This window comes from Schistocerca piceifrons, chromosome 7, assembly GCF_021461385.2.
Source record: "Schistocerca piceifrons isolate TAMUIC-IGC-003096 chromosome 7, iqSchPice1.1, whole genome shotgun sequence".
Classification (NCBI taxonomy): Eukaryota; Metazoa; Arthropoda; class Insecta; order Orthoptera; family Acrididae; genus Schistocerca; species Schistocerca piceifrons.
Genome location: NC_060144.1, coordinates 373,490,791 through 373,512,277, shown reverse-complemented (window position 1 = coordinate 373,512,277; position 21,487 = coordinate 373,490,791).

Here is a 21,487-nt window from a genome sequence, read left to right as displayed (position 1 = left end):
CTATCCTTCACATCGGTAGACCGGGTGAGGAATCTAAATTACTATCGATTACTAAATCCCGGCCCAATTTAGTTGGCGCGTATGGGTAGAAATGGCCATGGTGTGCGGTACTGGCGAGGGAAAGGACAGAGAGTTGCTGAAATCCCCATCAGATGGTACCGCTGTATTTCTTGGTCACGACTGGCTGAGTCAGAATTCGGCACTGTGGAATTGCATACCGATCGACGGGTTCATACGCTTCTCTTGGTCTTGCCCGCCGGGTAATGTGTGCCGGCCATGGTTTATAAGGGGACTACGGATCAAATTCCGTGTCCAGATCAATCCGATAATGTTAAACCTACGATTATTGCTTAATGAGGGGAACTCCCGCCGTTTTGTTAACAGGAAGTGGCAGTGGCTCTAGCCACAACGACTCTCCCTGATGTTCATTGTCGGACCTCTGTTGGAGCCTAAGTAAAGAGTGGCGATCTTAGCCCCGGCAGGAAGACTGCTGACTAGCCTTATTTTCGTGAGTTTTTCCGAGATGGCTGCTAAGTTGGAGGTGGTTGACCAGATGTGGTTGCTATGGCTGACTATATGCTCTTAGATGACCGAAAACTCCAACGTTGGTCACCGCCTTATGCCGTGAGCGTCACCTTGGGTCCAGACAGGGTTCCGCCTGAAAGTGACGGCGCCTACGTAGGAATGTACACGGAACTAAGGGCCAGGGCTCGACTGCTTCCATTTACTGTGGTGAATCGCTAGGATACGGGAAATCTGGTGAGTACATCCCAGGGGACGGCCATCTACCCTGTCTTCATTCTGAAGTTCCTGACGATCCACTCACTCGGCCTCTGAATCGGACGTTGGATGAACAGGATCGGTGATCAGGCGCTCAGTATCGCTGTGTTCAAACATTTCGTTGTGGGTGGTTGATTAGGAACAGGAATGTCAGTTGCCGATAGTATGTTCAACGGAGGCGTAAAAGGAGGAGATCAGTGGAGGCGTCTATCCGGGAGGTATCCTTGAAGTAACAGATTTTTAATAGTTTGTTGTAAATGTGTTGCCACATTCTACACATATACATAGCTGACGCAGATGCTTTATGACATGCCAGAGCTATACGCCGAACACGATGGTCTTCCGTCTCGGGTGAGCCACCTAGCCATCTGGCAACCGTTCTTCTTGCGACCGTACTTTCTTGCGACCACTGCTGCCAGCAGTCATGTACAGTGGCTACAGTAGCTACAGATCTTCCAATATTTCTACAGTATCGCAGAAGGACCATCCAGCTTCTCGTGTACCTACTATACGACCCCGTTAAAACTCAGTGAAGTGTTGATGATGGCTCTTTGTCACCCTAAGGCATTCTTGACTAACATTAACTAACTATATCCAAAGTAATTAACTCTCTCGATCGTTACAGCGTGTATTTAAAGCAAACCTGATTTTCATCACCACACTGGCGCTGCTAGCGCCACTCTTACGCGACTGTCACGACATTCCAGATGTAGGAATACGAATAACATTTGTCATTTGTATCTCGTAACTCCTTCTTGGTTTTGCGATTCTTTTTCCCCTCAGTGTAAAAACAAAGCGTTCTTTTCGTTGACTAGACCCTTGTGTACTTGTATGTGTGTGCAAAGGAGGACGTTACACCTTGTTTAAGAGCTTACGGCTATTTCTCTGCTTCACTTTGCCACACATAGTGTTCTAGATCTAAATGCAGTGAGTTTTCTTTTTGTGCTACAGGCATAATTGTGGTACAGTGCTGCACCAGTGCCACAGTTTGACGCATTGGTGGTAAGAATTAAGCGTTTGTTTGAGTTGAATATTGTAGAAGAGTGGGTCCAGCTAAGCCAGTTTTTAAGATGCCTCTGACCACATGGATTTAATCCCTTTGTTACACAATTTATGAAGCAGATACAAAATGTGAGCAGCTGTGGAGATGAGTTGGCTTAATAATTAATTTTGCCCAGGAGCAGCGGTTGTTCTTTGAGCTTCTTGCGAGCAGGTAATTGATTGATTGCGTCCACATGTTTCAGCGTGGGTTTCAGCCCTTCGTAACATATACACCACTGGCCGTTAAAATTGCTACACAAAGAAGAAATGCAGATGATAAACGGGTATTCATTGGATTAATATATTATAATAGAACTGACATGTGATTACAAAAATGGTTCAAATGGCTCTGAGCACAATGGGACTCATCATCTGTGGTTATAAGTCCCCTAGAACTTAGAACTACTTAAACCTAACTAACCTAAGGACATCACACAAATCCATGCCCAAGGCAGGATTCGAACCTGCGACCGTAGCAGTCGCGCGGTTCCTGACTGAGCGCCTAGAACCGCTAGATCACCGCGGCCGGCTGTGATTACATTTTCACGCAATTTGGGTGCATAGATCCCGAGAAATCAGTAACCACAACAACCACCTCTCGCCGTAATAAAGGCCTTGATACCCCTGGGCATTCAGTCAAACTGAGCTTGGAAGGCGTGTACAGGTACAACTGCCCATGCAACTTCAACACGATACCACAGTTAATCAAGAGTAGAGACTGGCGTATTGTGACGAGCCAGTTGCTCGGCCACCATTGACCAGACGTTTTCAATTGGTGAGAGATGTGGAGAATGTGCTGGCCAGGGCAGCAGTCGAACATTTTCTGTATCCAGAAAGGCCCGTACAGGACCTGCAACATGTGGTCGTGGATTATCCTGCTGAATAGTAGGGTTTCGCTGGGATCGAATGAAGGGTAGAGCCACGGGTCGTAACACATCTCAAATGTAAAGTCCACTGTTCAAAGTGCTGTCAGTGCGAACAAGAGTGACCGAGACGTGTAACCAATGGTACCCCATACCATCACGCCGGGTGATAAGCCAGTATGGCGATGACGAATACACGCTTCCAATGTGCGTTCACCGCGATGTCGCCAAACATGGATGCCACCATCATGATGCAGTAAACAGAACCTGGATTCATCCGAAACAATGACGTTTTGCCATTCTTGCAGCCAGGTTCGTTGTTGAGTACACCGTCGCTGGCGCTCCTGTCTTTGATGCAGCGTCAAGGGTAACCGCAGCCGTGGTCTCCTAGCTGATAGTCCATGCTGCTGCAAACGTCGTCGAACTGTTCGTGCAGATGGTTGTTGTCTTGCAAACGTCCCCATCTGTTGACTCAGGGATCGAGACGTGGCTGCACGGTCCATTATAGCCATGCGGATAAGATGCCTGTCATCTCGACTGCTAGTGATAAGAGGCCGTTGGGATCCAACACGTCGTTCCGTATTACCCTCCTAAACACACCGATTCCATATTCTGCTAACAGTCATTGGATTTCGACCAACGCGAGCAGCAATGTCGCTATACCTTAAACCGCAATCGCGATAGGCTACAATCCGACCTTTATCAAAGCCAGAAAAGTGATGGTACGCGTTTCCCCTCCTTACACGAGGCATCACAACTTTTCACCAGGCAACGCCGGTCAATTGCTGTTTGTGTATGAGAAATCGGTTGGAAAATTTACTCATGTCAGCACGTTGTAGGTGTTGCCACCGGCGCCAACCTTGTATGAATGTTCTGAAAAACTGATCATTGGCATATCACAACATCTTCTTCCTGTCGGTTAAATTTCGCGTCTGCAACACGTCATCTTCGTAGTGTAGAAATGTTAATGACCAGTAGTGTATTCTGGATTTTGCAGGTGCTGCTTCCGCATGATCTCAGTAATTAGTACGGCGTCTAAATAATCATAATTTTTCACCGCCAAGTAACAGATCGATGAAACGTGGACCATACATAGAGAAGGTGACAGAAAGTTATATCCAGTGCGACGAACGGAAATGACACTTATATCCAAAGACAATATACTTAGATCGGCAAGATTTAGTACGGTCCCCTGAACATTAAAGAAGGCGGGACATGGTTCTTAATGAGCACCAGGGATGGCAACAGTAACTGCCTTTGCAGAAATGTTTCATTTCCCTTCGTCTCACAGTGCATTTCTTTCAGTCGCCTTCTCTACTATACTGCAGCATTTCGTTTCATGTATGGTCCGAGATTCACGGAGGAGTGTTACTTGGCAGTGATACATAATGTGAAAGTTATTATCGACCCGGGAAGGTAGTCTCTGGTGCATATTACTGCATCTGCAGCAGCAATGTTAGCAGTAACTGCTTCCACAGTGACACAACGAAGCCTTACATGCTGGGTAATACAAGGACAGCTCCTAGCTAGAAGCCCTGTACAGGGCCTCCTCCTGACCACAAACCACTGACATTTGCGACTGCAGTGCTGTCAAGCGAGAGCACATTGGAGGACAGGGTGGAGGTCTGCAACATTTTCTGACGAAATCTGGTTCTGCCTCGGTGCCATAAATGGCCATAATTGAAAATAAACTTTATTGAGCTCTGTCTCAAAAATTTATAGACTCCGACTAGCTTTGCCACTAAATCTTTTTGCCTTGTAATTGTACGCAGGTCTGCTTTAACTTGAGTATTAACGGTAAACATAAAATAGTCACAAAGCTCTAACCGATCGATTTTGTCTTCTTAACTACAGCCATAGGTACTGCTGCTAGCTAGACGATATTGGGATAGTACCCCCACTATTCGCTATCTGTATAGTTCCTCTTTAACTTGATCGCTCAATGCGAAAAGCACTGCACAATCATCTAGTAAACTAACGCACTGCAGATTGATTTAAGGATACTTGGGCTTGGATCCTGTTGCATAGCCAAATGAGGTTCCAAATATTTGTTTGTACTATGCACATAACTTGTCGAGCTCAATGAAGGGTGTGGCGGTTGAAACTGGATTCAGTTGATCTTGAATGTTGGGGATAAGAAGCTCGGTAAAGGCAAAAGTGATGATTGTAGTCCAAGGGTTTACTACTAGCAGGTTTAGTTACCTACAGATACTTTAATACTTACCTTGGACTACGATCTGACCGGAAAAGGAGATCAACTGTCCACTGAACGTCACTACTCTGCACTAATGGTACCAGACCTGTGGTGAGCCGACACTCCGGTATGTGTCCACATTAATCAGACGCATGCCTGCGTCTGAGAACAACTAGATTTCTGACGTTGCTCCATTAATTACCGCCTATAGCGTGCGATTCAGCTAAATGTCTGCGGCTGCTATTGGCAACAGCAAGTTGGCGGCTGTTGTTGTTGTCGCTAGCAGGCCGAAGAGTACTTTCGAAATGTCCCGAGTTGTGGCATACAAAACAGGCGACATCACGGAAAGGGCTGTGGCGTCGTTTAGGCCCTGGGCCGTAATCTGGACGTGGTTTGATTGCACTAAATTTTTGGGGCACTCTACCCAACTAATGGAGGAAACTAATGCATGAGTTCCTGTTCGTCTTGAAGAAGCTCATGTCGGTCCAATCGCTTCAATTTATGCGCGTCTAGCGATACCGACTCGGTGGCTCGCTCACTACTTCTGTAACCACTCAATCTTATTCCAACGGACCACTATACGATAGTGCCCTCGGTCAGTCGGAATATGACGTCTACTGGTAATCACAGTAGTACTAGGCCAGCACGTGTTTTCTACAGTCACAAAATAATAATGTAGCTTGTGTGATAGAATCTGTCAAAAATCACTGCCTTCACTGCTTAGCTTGTGATTTTAGCAAACATTTGTTTTCTTACAGATATACATCAGTAATACATACAATTCAGATGCAGAAATACTTAACTGAATCGTTCTTTCTGTCTGGCACATATGGTGGTATAGAGATCGAACCTCCGTCATTACTAATTGCAGCTTAACTTGTAGGACAACTATTACTAAGAAAGTTCATCAGATATATTGTGAAACGTAACTTGCTTTGACGCAGAGTTCTGTGAATTTAGGCAAATTTTAGCACATAGCTCAGAGTTCGGTCATATGACTCCAAATCCATCGCACTAACTTTTCTGTCAGCAGCCAAAGTATAATACCACAGTCATATGAGGCGCATATGTTTTCCCGCACTGTATACCAGAAAAACCACACTTGCATTTAAGCGTGCACGTCAACGAGCCATGATGCAGATGATTTTTACCTATGTTGCTTAACACATTGACTACATTTTGAACAGAGGTGAAACTACACGGCTTTAGTGGCCGTTACAGTCGTTCATCAAACCATAATTATTAGAAAACCTCTTGCGACTGGGTTAAGAGAGTCAGTGTACATTTTGCACGACTTCATACATACAAAAACTAGAAAACCATTCCCTTGCCTTGGAACGAAGAACAAAATCGCGATCATAGACCTAACTCTCGTTTCTCTCATCGAAGCATGTAAACGGTTGAGTGAGAGGAGATGTATGTAATACCACTGTGTGCTTAGTACCGTGTGCATGATGTCACATGATCGGGATGCCTAAATGCATGAGATGGAGACCAGCGAGATGCAGTGCTAACAGCATCCTGATATAGCTTCATCAAAAAAACACACACACATACATACATATGCACACACACACACACACACACACACACACACACACACACACATACATACATATGCACACACACACACACACACACACACACACACACACACACACACACACAAGCCGCGGGGAGCGGTCACGCGGTTAGAGGCGCCATATCACGAATTTCGCAGCCCCTCCTACCGGAGGTTCGAGTCCCCCTCGGCCATAAGTGTACGTGTTGTCCTTAGCGTATGTTAGTTTCAGTAGTGTTATAAGTCTACTGACCGATTACCTCAGCAGTTTGGTACCTTAGGAACTCACACATATTTCATTTTTCACACGCACACGTTTAACTCTCCCAGTCAGTGCGCAGCCTTTATAACAAAACAGTAATTCAGTATGTGAGCCCACAGTCGCAGCCTTTGCGATGTTCAGACATCCAGATTATACGAATCCCCGTAAATTAGTGTTATGTTGAAAATTATCTTAATGACTTTAATTGTGCAAATGAATGGATTGTTTAGAATTATAAGAGAAAACTGAATTACATAAATCGGTCTCATGTTGAAAAGTTTGGCCACTCAGTACATTTCGTCTAAGGCAGTGTGGACCTAAAATTAAATATTTCCGTGTCTAAATTTTCCGTATTATTTCTCAAAATGAATGGTGGAACTTTACTATTATTTCATCGTCACTGGGATGTATAACCCAGTCTTTCTGCTTTTTCAAATTTCCTTTCAGGTTAAGCTGCAATCAGAAATGACGGAAGTTCCACTTTTATACCACAGTATGTGCCAGACACAAAGAAAGATTCAATTAAATATTTCTAGATCTTAATTGTCTGTATTATTGCTGTATACCTGAAAAAACATGTGTGCTAAAATCACATGCTGAGCAGTCATTCTTGACAGATCCTAAGACACAGCTTATTTTATTATTGTGTAACTGTAGAAAACACATGTTCGTCAATGTTCTAAGCATTGATCTTTATACCCATCACTTGGCAATAAGAACAATGGAACCAAAACTAAATATTTACTCACCTGAACTGTCTGTTGAGGTAACTCTCATTTATCGTTCCGTCTCAGCAGCCAATTTATAATTAGATTACAAGTTTCCATCACTCAGGATCATCCTCAGACCTAGGAAGAAATTTCAGCATCCTGTATTTGTTACTCACAACCATGGCTCCACAAATTAAATATTATGCATCAAAAGTGTCTACTTTATTGCTCTATAAATGTGCAAAACACATTGCATTGGATCCACACTAGTTAACCACTAACTCAACAATTAAATGAAGTAAATAGTTTGTATACTATATCAAACTCTTGTTTAAATTATTTTATGTAAGTCTCAAGTTAAATACAAGTGTGCAGCTGCATACAGTTGTATTTGTAGCACTAGAAATATCTAGAGATAATTCAAGTAGTTTAATAATGTATTCTTTCACGTGTAATCTCCCACTGATGAGTACTAATAGCTATACATCTTTGAATGTAGGAATCACAAATGATGTGGAGAGCACAAAAGGTTAGTGTGGACAGCAGAACAATCGGGGAGAGAAATAGAGACTCTGAGCTGGCCAGCCAATGAAGCTGGATGTATGGAGTGTGGTCGTTCTGCAGAATGAGAGCTCTGAATATACAGTAGCGTGATCATGGAAAATTTGGCATGAAGTGGCTCTTTATTAGAAATTGAAACACTGAGCCGTGCTATGTGAGATTTATTTTGTGTATAATATCACAGAAAGTATATTAGCGTGTACTCTCGTAAGATTTTAGCTGTCGATTTTGATTTTTGGGGGACTTTACCATGAAGAAATGATCCACCATATTACACTGGAAGTAAATCACATAAAATTTGGTATCGAAAAACTGTCTGGGTGGATACACATCTTACATTTGCTTTACGACTGTTGCTTTTGCTTGTACAAGAGGAGGTGCAGTAATTCTCAGTGAATTTAGGAAGTTCGTTTGGTTTTTAACTACTTATTTGCAGCTTTGGAAATAAATATAGTGAGTAAGGAATTTTTTTTATATTGTTACACAGAGATAAATTGGAAACATACAGAATATTTTAAATGATAAGATATTGAATTTAACATAGAAAACAATCAATCTCTATTGCTGTGGTTTTAAGACACCATAACAGTTATGCAGTTTAATGGAAGTTTCAGAAATTTGAAAATAAAATAAAAAGAGATAACGGCTTTAGTTCGACACTGCCAGAGTCAAGCTTTCCTAGTTAAATACTTTCACAATTTATTTTAACAATACTTAACTTTCAGGTAGATGGTTTAGTGATAAGTGCTGTCTTCTGTCTTAGATGTGTATAATGCACTGCCATGAACGTTACAAAAGAGGACAACTGACAAGCGTGTTGGATGTGACGGTGTTGAGTAACGGCCAGTCTGATGTGTGTCTTAGTGTCTTTGAATACTCGCTGCCCATTTTCTTGTTAGGTCACTATCTAATTACTGGAGATTGAGAACGAAACAAATTTAGTGTTAATGTGAATATAAAGAAGTGGTAAGAACATAATAATTGGTTCTGAATGACAGGTTGATAAATAAAGAAACGGTCTTTCAGATGTGGCTTTGACTCACAAGGCTAATTCTCAATTTGAATTTAAGGATTTGAGTTTTGTCCATAGGAGAAGGATGGGCATTAGATTTGGTTTCCTCGTGGTAGGAATAGCTTTACTTACAATGATCTGAGGACGCACACCTACAAGCATTGCATAGAAAAAAAATTAATTAAAATTTTTAAAGTAAACAGAGGTAAGTATGAACTGTAAGTAGTTTCGTACAATTATAGTGCCTGGTACTATCTTGGCGTACCTGTACATGAAAGTAAAGGCAGAACCAGAATTCTGAGAACAACAGCTGACGTGATTGTAAAGCGAGGATGTAAAGTGCTGGGGATTGTACGTAATTGTCAGGTCGGTAAACGTGCGCAGTTATTAGCAGAACAGTATCAAAACGGAACCAGTGACTGGCGACCAGTAAGTATTTGACGAGTATTAGACTGTAGGAATAAAGGATACATGTCCTTTAGTCACTTATGTTGGGCGCGTTATTTATTACACTGAAAGATCTTGTTTGTAAGACATAATCACGGGAAAATGATTTTTCCAATAAAATGAATTTTTTAGAAAAGAAATTAGAAGAATAAAGGAAGGTACTGTCGGTAATAACACTAAAATAAATAAGGGAAATGGTTTCTCTGAGCTGTAATCTCATTCACCAAATGGAAAAGCAAAGCAAGTACATTAAAGAAATCAAAGATGACGTAAGATAGATCAGGGGAGAATAAAATGAGGTTAACAGCCAAGTTGATGAGATTAGCGTAAGTTTTGATTACAAAACAAGCAGAACAGAAAATGGGGTCTGACCTGAAAGCTGAATCTTGGATTAGTAAACACTGCGGTCGAAGTTAAGGACACTAAAGGTACAAATGTAGATGAGTGCGAGAGACAATTGTGAAATCAAAGCGATGGCAGATGATGCTAACGCCGCCTTGCTCATGGAAGTAGAATATATGGGAGAGCATATGCACAACTGGACTAATAATATGGAGTGAATGTGCAAGAAGTCAGACCACTTTTAAAATAGAAGTATAATCGCCAGAAACGACATGAAGGATGGGCACCCATTGGATTTGGCCCAAAACAAGGAAATAATATTGCCTTTCGAGATCAGTGATGGAAAAAAATGGTAATTAATAACATGAATGGAAATCTAAATTCGATGGTTTTATTTGATATTTTTACAGTTAAAGGCCTTAATTATCCTAGAATTCATGTCTGAACAAAATCAGGACAGCATATCGAAAGAATTCGTGGCGGTTTTTTATTCCAAATTTTCATGGGGGAAATCCTATTAAACGTTACTGTGACGACAAATTTTCCAAAGTTGAATATCTGAAAGATTAAGAAGTAACCACAAATCATCTACTGATTTCTTAAGGAGACTAGAAGATAAAGATAATTTGAGCAACATGGTCACATAGCAGAAGGTGTACTTAAATGAATGATGAACACTAAGTTCACTTAACGAAGGTTTATTCAGCACTTGCACATGTAAGAGCGGGGAGCGAGCTGCCTCCGGCCAGAACACGTACAGTATATATACAGCTACAGAACATTCCAGTAGAATGATTCTTGACATTTGTGGATACTACTAGAATGTACTCAGAAATTAAATTGGTACAGTCAAGGTGAGTTTTGAACTCACGAACCTCCATAAAACAGTTCAGTATCATAAACACTACACCACGGTACTACTCAGCTATATCTGCGACACTGCTCCATCCTTAAGTGAACAGCGTCTCGGTGTTACGTCGTCCTAGTCCGGGAACGAGTCATCGGTTCTGCATACTCCGACTCCAGATGAGTGATGCTCGCCCTGGCGGTGATCTCCTTAGAATTTCTTTTGCCGCTACGCTCTTCGTCACCTTTCCGCTTGTTGCCTGTCGCCGGAGCTTCGAATTTACACTGGGTGGCGGGTTCCTTGTAGGGCTTCATTCGACGTGGACCGTATCTCTGATCTTTCGTTGTCTTGCGTCGGGTTCGAAATCTTCTTCATAAGTAACATGAGACAACTGTGTTACAATTTTATAAGGTGCTAAGTAGCGTCTTAGTAGCTTTTCAGAGAGACCAACCTACCGTACAGGTGTGAAGGTCCGGACGAGGTCACCAGGTTGGTAGGCAACAGGGCGGTGGCTCGTGTCATACCTTCGGCGAACGTTTTCTTGAGCCTGCAGCGTGGGGAATCGAGCTGCGGAATCGAGCTAACTGCCGAGCTTCCTCAGCTCTGGTTAACACCTGGAAGTTGCAGTCGTCGTCCACGTCATCAGGATGTAAGGGAAACACAGTGTCCATTGTCGTAGTCGCCACACGCCCCTGCGCCAGGAAAAATGGTGAAAACCGCTGGTGTCTTGTTTGGCGGTGTTGTAGGCAAACGTCACGAAAGGAAGCACCTCATACCAGTTGCTCTGCTCATCATTGACGGACGTTGATAACCTGTCGGTCAAGGTCTTATTAAGGCGTTCAGTATGCCCGTTAGTTTGCGGATGGTAGGCAGTCGGTTTTATCTCTGTCACAAGATTCGACTGAATAACTTTCCCTCGATTTCTAATTGACGACCTTGGCGCACCGTGTTTTAATACATTCTCTTCCAAGATGAATTTGGCTACGTCGAATGCCTTGACTTTTTTCATGGCTTTTGTAATGGCATAGGGTGTCAGATAAAAGTGCAAACAATAATCCATCTATTGCCACTAGCAGACGTTGGAAAACGTCCGAGGAGGTAATCTCAACAAGCTGGAAAGGCGTTTCGGCTGGCTAAATGAACCAGGTGGTTTCGGAGGAAGTGCCTTTCTTCTCTGGCACTCTCTACAATGTGACACATAGTGACGGACACTCCTAAATAAACCTGGCCAGAAAAATCTCCTGTGGATTCTATCGTAGGTCTTAATAAATCCTAAATGTCTGGCCTCAGGTTTGTCATGGAATATCTGTAGAACATCTAAACGCATGTGTTTAGGAATCACTGGTTGCCACCTTTTTCCAAACGGATCGAAGATTTTCAAGCGAAGTATTCTATTAACTACCTACATTGTCCTTTCACATCCTCTGATAGATTTAAGGCAAGCGTAATTTGAAATAACTTGGCGTCCTTCTTCTGCTCAGCAGAGTGATCGTAGAGTGCAGCGAGACAGTAATATCTTCATCAAAGTCATGATGGTCTTGCACAGGGTTTCTTGAGAGACAGTCGGCATCTTGGTGTTTTCTTCCACTTTTGTACACTATGGAAATGTCATACTCTTGAAGGTGTAGTGCCCACCTGGCGAGTCGTCCTATTGGATCCTTAAGACCTGTCAACCAACAAAGTGAATGATGGTCTGTAACAACTCTGAATGGCCTTACATAGAGATACTGTAGAAATGTGAACATTGCCCAGTTCACAGCAAGACATTCTCTTTCTGTAGTTGAGTAGTTTCTCTCGGCTTTAAGTGCCCTAGAAGCATAGGCTATAACCTTCTCTTTTCCACCCGAAATCTGCACCAGAACAGCACCGAGCCCATGCCCACTGGCGTAGTTCTGTAGGTGCTCTCTCATCATACAGACCAAATATAGCTTTCCCCAGCACATCGGAAGAATCTTGTTAATCACCACCCCAGTTAAATTTGGATCAGCTTTTAACAACTCTTGGAGTGACCTGACTTTGATACAAAATTCTTTGATAAATCGACATAATCCGAGGAAGCTTCTCTCATCTCTACTACTTTTGGAAATAGGATTTTCCGTTATTGATCTCACCTTTCCTGGGCCTAGCCGCACACCATCGTTTGGCACAAGGTGTCCGAGTATTTTGATTTTTTTTGCTCCAAAAAGACACTTTATCAGATTAAGTTTCAGTCCGCCTCGTTGGAGACACTTAAGAACGGCCCTCAGTCTTTTTATATAATCATCAAATGTCTCTGAGAACACTATAATATCATCTAAGTAACAAAGACACATCGTCCACTTCAGGTGACGTACAAGATCATCCATCATCCGCTGCAAAGTTGCTGGTGCATTAAACAAACCGAACGGCATTACCTAAAACTCATACAGACCCTCAGAGAAGATGAATGCAGTTTTCTCACTATCAGCCTCATCTACTTCGATTTGCCAGTATCCCGAGTGCAAGTCCATAGTAGAGAAAAACTTAGCCCCCTTCAGACAATCTAGTTGTATCATAAATTTGTGGAATAGGGCAAACGTCCTTTTTGGTTATTAGAGAGAAGGTTAGCGTCGGCCGTAATATTAATGGTTTATTGACGGCAAAATGGATTTTCAATCACATAATGATCATCTTCAGTACTGTGGCGTACAAATTAAACACATAGGCACTGGTGTCATGTTATCAGTAACCAATGCTTATTTTATTAGGCTTCCTGTAATCATCACAAAAGTGCCAACTGTCGTCCTTCTTCCTGACGAGGATCACTGGTGACGACCATGGGCTCTACGAAGGCTGAATGATGTCATTCTTCATCATTTTCTCTAACTCGTTGCGAATTATTCGTTGTTCCGGTGCTGACATACGGTATGTTCTCTGGCTTATTGGCTGATGGCCTCCAGTGGTAATCTGAAGCTTCATAGTCGATTTGTCTAATTTGCTCCTCACCTGTTGATTGAAGCATTCAGAGAACTCTTGAAGAATGGCAAGTAGCTTCTTCTGTTTTTCCTTTGTGAGATCTGGTGACAGTCGAGCTAGAAGATCTTGTCTCGTAGTGGTAGCAATAATGTAGCCCACAACTCCGCATGGGACGTTTCTATGACGTTCAGCTGTTCTGCAATTAATGGCTAAGTGTTTGCCACGCACATGGATCTGCGGTTCTGGGCGACAGTTAACTATCCACAATTCACCGAATCCATTATTAAACGAGACAACAGAGTCTGGGATGACCAAGTTATTCTTCAGTGGTGTTCTTCTCTTACTTTCCACTACAAGATCCATGGATGGATGTGTGGCATGACATACGACAGTTACCTTTCTAGCGCTGACTGCAGGAATGATCACTTCATCCAACACACATAGTCTCCACACACTCGGATGCGCATGTTCATGTCCACGGTATCGCATCTTGTCTAGCATAATCTTCTGGCGACCACAATCTATATTTGCCTGAGAACCACCAAAAAGTCCCATCCGAGAGGTCATGACGACACTCTTGTATGACGATATATTCAAAGAGCCGTGTATAGCCACTTACACCCACACGAATGTTACATCTTCCTGTAGGTTTTACATATTTCCCATAAGCCAACTTAAGCTGAGATGTTTTGCTGTCGTAAATACTGTTTTCTGCACCTGACGAAGGTACTTCTCCGAAATGACTGAATATGATGCTCCAGAGTCCACAAAAACTTGGGCTGGTCGGCCATCCATGAGGATATTGACGTAATTTCCTATCATTTTTGTACTGATCGACGGCGGAGGAGTATTCTCTTCAGTGGCCTCCAAGGATGGTCGCACCGTTTTGTTTTCAAGGTTTCGGCGGCTAGGTGATCGGCTGGAGCTTTTAAACGGCGATGGAGACCTCGAACGGCGTGTTGGGGTGCGTCCTCTTCAGCGGCTAGCTTGCGGCGATGGTGACCTACGTCGTCCTGCACCCACATCTTCTTGTTCATCTTCGTCGTCCTGTAGTTGTCGTCGGCTAAGATCTGTCTGCTGTATTCCGAGTTATATATATAACTTATTGCGTAGCAATGAAATATGTGTAAATTGCTGAACTTGTAGGGCTGTGAAGGTTAATTACATGAGACTGGATGTTCCGCTTAGTCACTCTGTAAAAGTTACCATCACATTAGAGGCAGTGTAATGTCGAAGGTATATCAGACACTATTTTCAAATAAATATCGTAACCATGTGTGCATATTCTGTGCGAACACGCTATGCAAATGAGTTAATCAGCTACATTATGTAATGTAATTTGAAAGTACACCAGACACTATTTTCAAATATATATCACTAACATCTGTCCATAATATGTGTGAACACGCTATAAAAATTAGTTAATCAGCTAAAATCCGCAATGTAATTTCATTACTCTATTGTCTTACAAAGACTTTAAAACTTTTTGTCTCATTTCCGACCGTCTGCAGGCGTTGTCTATCATGCTAGTAAGACATGTTTCACATGGCATCTGCATCCACAAATATACTACGAAATCCACCGTATGTTGCGTGGGGGAGGGTACCCTTTACCACTGCCAGTCATATCCTTTCCTGTTCAGCTCGCAAATAGAACAAATAGAGCCTCTGTACAGGCCATAATTTCTCTTTACTTTTATCTTCTTGTTCGTTAATAGGACATTACAGTACGTTGGCGACAGTATAATAGTTCCGTAGTCAGATTTAGTTGCCGGTCTTCAGAGCAGTCTTGCTCATAAAGAACATCTCCTTCCATGTGAAATCCCAAAGCATCTCCGTAATACTTGCGTGTTGTTCGAACCTACCAGTAACAAATCTAGATGCTCGCCTCTGAATTGCTTCAATGACTTCCTTGAGTCCGACCTAATGTGGGTCCCAAACACGCGTCCAGTACTCAAGAATGGGTCGCACTACTGCTGTATCCGCGGACAGCCCTTATGAATTACGTTTTCGTGCTGTTCTCCAACAAATCTAAGTTGACCATTCACCTTCCCTACTACAATATTTACACGCTCGTTCCATCTCATATTGCTTTGCAACGTTACGCATATACATTTAATCGACATGTATGTGTAAAGCAGCACACAGCTAGTGCTGTATGTGAACATTACGGATCTGTATTTCCTACTAGTCTGTATTAATTTACATTTTTATACATTCTTTAAAAGGTATCTGCCGTTAATCATGCCTACTAGGAATCTTGTGTAAGTCGTCTTGTATCCTCCTACAGCCACTCAACGTGGACGTCTTTCCGTACACCATAGTGTCACCAGCACACCGTTGCAGACTGATGCTCGGTCCGTCCACCAAATCATTTATATACATATATAGGAAATAACAATGGTCCCATCATACTTCCGTGGGCTCTCTTGATGATAATCGTGTTTCCGATGAACAACCGCCGTCGAGTATAGCGTACAGGATTCTGTTTCTGTGGAAGGCTTCGGGCAAATCAAATACAAGTGTCTCGGTACCAATTTCGTAAGCTCGTAGCTTCATCTGCCTGGACTGAACAATGATTCGAATTGAAAATTATACATTTGATGGAAACACGAAATGTACGCACGGGAGGTGTTGTGATGCTTTTAAAATACTGATTATAAAAATTATCTGTAAAATGTAACTGAAAAGGTAAAGCATATCACCAGTATTATTCAGTAATAGCAGACAGATCTCATGTCATTACGAACAATGGTGACATTTTGTTAAAGTCTGTTAAAGTCTATAGCAATTGACTCATGCCCACAACTATTGTTTCTTGCATTTACTTAGTCATCCCTTTTGAGACACCAAATATTGTGAAACGACCCCTTAGAAAAATTAATTAACTACTGTACTGATAAACCTCTTACATTATTTGATTTTCGAACAGCTGAGCAGAACTGAACGTACTCAGACATTTCGCTCTTTACCTATTCTGATCAACAGTAAACTGACACAATATTTTTAGCGCAACGCAATCTGACTTTGAAATATCCCTACAAAAGAATGGCCCCGACTAACAATAACCTATACTTTTCATGAATCACTTACCTCACAAAAATCTTCGTTACTCGAACCACTGTAATACAGCGAGCGCCACTACTGCCAGCTAAATAAAAGATTCAAACTACTGAAGGCACTAACTACTGATAGGCATAGTTAGCAAATGAAAGATTTTGATAGAGAACAAACAATGTATTTATCTTAATAGTGTTCAAAAGGCATAATATATATATATCAGTTCATGACGACCAGTCTTACAAATTTACTGTCTCTGATGGACACACGTACAGATCATGCGCACTCAAAACTCCGCCATCTCTCTCCCCACATCCACCACTGCTAGCGGCTCACCTCCAACTGCGCAACGCTATGCGCTGTTAACAGCCAACTTCCCAGCACTACAATAGCAAATTCCAACAATGCCAACAAGCCATAGACTGCACACAGCACAACCAGTGATTTTCATACAGAGCGCTACGTGGCGTTACCAATATAAAAACCTAAACAGCCTACTTACAATTGTAGTGTGCCTTATTTGCTTGTTATCAAAGTTAAGTTTCTTATGTGTCATCACGTTCAAATGAGGTCAAAGATAGATAAGTATAGTAATGCTGGACGGTGGATCTCAATTTCTGTAATGTGAGTTAGTAAACAACTCTTGGCACGAACTTAACGTTCATCAATATTCATACCCGAATTCCCTACTATACAAATTATTTCGATTTTTGACTTGCACCTTTAGTTCAAGACCTTGAAAGAAACAAGTGTAGAAATATTAAAGTGGTTTACTTGTTAATCATCCTTATATTCCACGTATTTTTCCCTCCATATCGTACGTCGGTCCAACTGAAACGTGCTATTTGCGTCCAAAAATACAATAAGAAGCAGCAGGGGCTAGCATACACAGCTTCTGTTAGACAATTTTTATTAGCTTCACAATTCAAGTACAATAAAACAAATAAATTTCACAATCTCACCAGAGCACAGTAAAATTTTTTCTTAAGCCTCTGTTGAAATCTATATAACAAATGCACAAACCGTTGAGAATATTTCTGTTGATGTAAATAAGTACATGAAGCCATCGTTTATAAAAATTAAACTTTACAATCAGGACACAAGTTACAAATATGATACAAATGGCTCATAAGGGAATACAGAATTATTAAAGCGGAGCCTCCAGCAATCTGATGGGGCGCTAATTATGGAGTGAGCGAGTTTAACAGGTTTATATTCATATTTCAAGCGAAAGGCGCATCCGCCAAGGCGGCGGAGGAATGAGCTACAAAGCTTAATGACCTGACAGAGCCGGCAACAATACAGAACAGCAATACTCAACTTAAGGACGAGATCGAGATAGGAGGCCAGGAGCCGGGAGCCCGGTGTAACAAACCAGTTCCTCTGGCAACGGCCAAGTCGTCAAGCCCCTGTGCCAGGTTCCGCCGTACCGGACGAAATACAACGCACTCCGCACAACTGAAACTTAACTCAGCTACAACAGCACACATGCAATTGCACATTCGCATTACACAGAAGAATAAAACATATCAAAAGAGGAAGACTTGCCCAATTTTTTTTTTTAATTCAGCACTTAAGAATTCATTTAAATGCTGTAATACATATGTAAACAAGATAGTTCTTTGAAAGGTAATTGTAAGAGGTGAGTATTACTTTCAACTGGCAAAAACCCACCAGAACTACACTTTCAAAGAACAGACGTATTTTTACGAGACGACATTGTCTTTCGTTAAAGTGCTAATTTTGGTGCTTAATGACCAACATTACAACAATTTTAGATATACCATCACTCAATAATAAGGAGCTCACCGGGTTTTCTTAGATATAGCTGCCGGCTCTTTCTCAAGTGGTAGGAAACTAAGGTGGAAAGTCCAAGCTTCGTTGTCATGGCACGTGTGATATAACCTTAACATATCAGACACGTCACACATGCCCAGGTGTGCGGTTAACGCCAAGCGACGCTCCGGCAAGCTCTTTTCCTCAACATGCGCTGCATGGCGAGAAAAGCCAAACACCACGCCTCGTGCCGGAACCCGAAACCTTTCCGCCGTCTCCGGCCGCAACCCTCTAGTAATACCACTCGAACTGAGCATGCACACCAAATAAGGGCCAACCTCCCGACCGTACTGTAACCACAACCCACATACTACACAGTGACCTCTGCTGCCTCGACACTGCAGACTTAAGTAGCCGAACCCACGATGAACAACTGACTCGCGGCCAGCCAAAGCGAAATCGACGGCAAAGGTGAGACTGCAACAAAGAGTTACTGGCGCCAGACGTGTGACGTTACGCCGACCACATGTAGCCAAGAGTGATTAGTATCAGTTTTAAATTAACTGTTTCTTCCCTATGACAGTTTTCTAAGCTGGAAAGCCACATGGGCCAGAAAGAGAGAGAGAGAGACGATGGATGCAATTGCTTCAGTAACGAAAGTCTGCAAAAGAAACTAGAACACTTAAATGTAATTACGAGAAAAGGTAAATTGATATTTTGCGGCCATGTGGCTCGAACGAATGAAAATAGGATATGCCACAGAATTTTTGAACATGTCAACTGCAAAAAGCCTTCGTGATGCCATTGGCTCCAATAAATCTGAAGTGATAAGAAAGAGGTTTACACTGAAGAACGTGAAATGCTGAAAAGACATAGGAACAGGATACATGTATACAGTCTGATCAGAAATAGTCTGAAAAGCTTGTTAGGATGTTGCAGGATAGCTGCGCTAACAAATAACTGTTTAGAAAAAAATTTAATACATTGCGTTGTTTACAGTTTAATTCGCATTGAAATTAGTCTATCAGGGCGTTCACGCGAAAATTCAAGAGCCCGCCAGGTATAATTAGTGACATTTGTTCTTATTGTTTAGATATTATCGCAAGAGACTGCCCAGCTTTTGGCTAGGGTTCACTTCTTACTACCGTCCCATGCCCAGATTTTACATCACTCCCTCCCTCGATTTTAGGAAACGAAAGAACAAGTTTGGCGGCACCGATTATAGTGCGCTGTTTGAATTTGCGGTGCTAATTATCTCGGGAGCATAGCAATACACCGCCTCCTTTATTAATAATTATTGCATAACACTTAAAAATTTCTGAAACTATTTCTGAACACATATACTGTTACAATTGACACTCTGCTGCAAGTCATTTCTTCTTCATGTTCGGGATTTAGGCCTCCTAGGGACCACGTAAGTAACTACTGATTTAACTGCCGGTTTTTCCCATGTATCTTCGTTCGATCATTTTGCTGTTCCCTGGCCTCTTGGCTACTGTTTCAGTTTCTGTTTTTCTCTAGAGATGGGATTCAAAACCTTTGTTCTAAACTTGTATGGTTCCAGAAATTCGTATTCAGATTTTTTCATTCCAATTGCTCCAGGGAGGGTTTTGGCAGTTGACATATTCAAAAATTCCCTGTTTTCATTCACTCTAATTAGATGACCATAAAACCTCATTCTACGTTTTCTCATCGTTACATTTAGACTTTGAACCTTCTGGTAAAAACCTTTAGTGTTTCCGTTATTGTATTCTTCATTTTTATTTATTTCTGTAATTTGTTAAGCATTTGTTACATTTAAATGTGTGCATAAGAGGATGCTGATGCCCCCTTCAGAGAAAAATCTGAGGTTAAAGAGAGAATCATAGATTGCTTACATACTGGAGAACTGTAGCATGGAATATGATCTGTGATTCGACAATCGTGAGATAACTCCTAAGTTTCTCCAGAATACCAACTCTGACATCCCTGATATATCTAGAAACCTCTCTCCCAACATTGGCTACGGAGCAGAGGTTAAATGTACCTTCTAGAATAATGGCGTGCTGTGCATTACTCAGTAACAGAATGTTTAGTAATTTACTACCCACGTCTGTTTACCTACAACTGTCAATGTTTTGCTTGTGGTTCAGTGAATTCTTGACTGCAGCAGTACTCCTGTGATTGCTTTGCTCGGCAATGTGAATGTTCTTATTTCTAATGTATGATAATATAATTAGAACCGTTTTCTTTTTGTGCTGTAAGCCTTATTCAACGCCACAGTTTCTTAATTAATCTGTTTAAAATCTCCTGCACGTATGGTTAGTTTAGATTGCCTTACGCGGTCAGGACTGAGGCCAGAAATCGTAATTAATTTTCCCTGGGTCAGGGCACAACGTCAGACACTCTCCTCCCCTAATTTAGACGACATGACTCTATACGAGGGATCGTGGCTAATAATGAAACAATCGGTTTTGGGTTTTCTTCATTGCCAGTTTAAGATGACTGTTAAAACCGCTCATAGTAACCGATTTATGAAATAACCGATTTTCAGTTTCTTATTGCTGATATTTTCAGTAATAAATTAGACAAAGGGAAGAGTTTGAAAAATTCTGTGACTCCTTCTCACTTTTGGATTATCCATTTCAAGACGCATGTAATTAAAATAACAAATAAAATATGTAAATAGAAACAAACTTAGTCCGTCCATTGTTCGCTGTTTTTCTCCAAAAGCAGTGATACTACTGATTTCTCGAAACTCTGAAACGACCGCTAAGCCCGCTGAACACAACAGGTTATCAGGGTTGTGGAAAGGGCAAAATAAGGTTGCGGTCAGTTTAATCTTAAAATTGTAATTTATTGTAATTTAATAACACATTTACAACCAAAGCAGCACACAGTCGAACTTTTACAACTGCGAGTTTCAAAATTCAAATCTTTCAGGGCTGAAGGAGTCCAAACAAGAAATCTTAAGAACCAACAAGGTAAATTTCAAGTGACTGAAGACACGCAGTTAGAATTACAAATTACTCAGAAGCCTCCAGGGGGTCGGTCTGCCCTACTTCACTTAGGTGAGACAAGTGGTCAGCCCATCTACACTTGATCCGTCGAACCCAACC